The sequence below is a fragment of the Curcuma longa genome, unplaced genomic scaffold, assembly GCF_044706935.1.
Source record: "Curcuma longa cultivar G26 ecotype Majalengka, Jawa Barat unplaced genomic scaffold, ITB_CL_G26_1.1 contig_24492, whole genome shotgun sequence".
NCBI lineage: Eukaryota > Viridiplantae > Streptophyta > Magnoliopsida > Zingiberales > Zingiberaceae > Curcuma > Curcuma longa.
In genome coordinates this window covers 20,976-22,376 of record NW_027432439.1, presented here as the reverse complement: position 1 = coordinate 22,376, position 1,401 = coordinate 20,976, and the positions used below count along the sequence as shown (strand labels likewise).

General features: G+C 33.6%; 1 long non-coding RNA gene across 1 annotated transcript; it reads right to left on the bottom strand.

Annotated features, from left to right (window-relative positions):
• Window positions 1–546: 546 nt before the first annotated feature.
• On the bottom strand, window positions 547–1,116 carry LOC141818347 (uncharacterized). Its single transcript, XR_012600952.1, has 3 exons — window positions 1,046–1,116; window positions 841–926; window positions 547–747 (listed from the first exon to the last, which is right to left on the bottom strand). It is a non-coding gene; the product is annotated as an uncharacterized LOC141818347 (long non-coding RNA).
• Window positions 1,117–1,401: the final 285 nt, after the last annotated feature.

The window sequence follows — 1,401 nt, the reverse complement described above, 5'->3', positions numbered from 1 at the left end:
TTGAGGCATTTTATTGTGTCTTTTAAAGTTCATTTTAAGGCATCCAAAAGTGCCTCATCTGCTATATGTTGAAACGTTTTATTTTGTCTCATAAATTTCATTTTGAGACACAAAACAATGCCTCACCTGCCATATATTGAGGCAATTTATTGTGCCTCTTAAATTACATGTTGAGGCACAAAATAGTGCCTCACCTGTCATATATTGAGGCAATTTATTGTGCCTCTTAAATTACATGTTGAGGCACAAAATAGTGCCTCATATATAATATGTTGAGGCGTTTTATTATGCCTCTTAAATTACATTTTGAGGCACAAAACAATGCCTCATCTATCATATGTTGAGGCGTTTTATTATGCCTCTTAAATTTTTTTTTTTGAGGCATGAAAAAGTGTCTCATCTGTTATATGTTGAGGCGTTTTATTATGCCTTTTAAATTTCATTTTGAGGCATGAAAAAGTGTCTCATCTGCTATATGTTGAGGCATGACAAACGTAACTATATCAACTCAATAAGAATTATGTAATTTCAAAAGTTATACACACATTAACATACTTTACAGGGTGTTTAGTTTAGAACAAGTTGGAGAGCATTTGCTCAAATATCGACCAATCGGTGTAGTTATGATATCTATGAACAAGTAGAATCAGCAAGTCAGTCTCAGTTTCCATGAACAGCTGCTCTTCAGATGAGTGTTTGTTGTCTCTTGAGCTTTGCTGCCTCGGTGAATCTTACTAGCTTTTGCTCCTACAAGAACAAGATAGAACATAAATTATGATTAAAATTCTTGAATTTTCACAGCTAGAACTTGGAAATCGGAAGACTAATGCATTTCTCTACCTGATTGTGAATGAGCGATTGGAAAACCTCAAGCTGCTTTGTTCTACTTTTGTAAGACTTTTTCCTCCTCAAGCAATTCATTGCAGCTGTTTGGGGAAAAACGAAGATTACATCATTCTTTCAAAAAAATTTTCCCATTGCAAGTTGCAACTAATGCAATCATTTAATAGTAACTAAAATAAGGAAAATCAGAGTTAAGCATCACATGCTTCACAACAGCTAAATGTTTGATGGTTCTGGACAGCTAATGCTTCACAACAGCTGTTTGATGGTTCTGGAAAATCAGAGTTAAGCATCATGCTTCACAACAGTAATCTCACTTGTGCCACACTAGCTTTTGTTATGACTTACAATGCCTTAAAAGACAAAAATTATTACATGTATATACCACTGCAAAAAAGAATATTGCACTTTAACTTCAAAACATTGAAACAATGACTATGTGAACATCCATCTAATACATTTGTTCGAAATGTGACAATTCATACTAGCAAAAACTATCATCCATCTAATACATTTGTTCGAAATGTTACAATTCATACTAGCAAAAGTTTTAGTCCT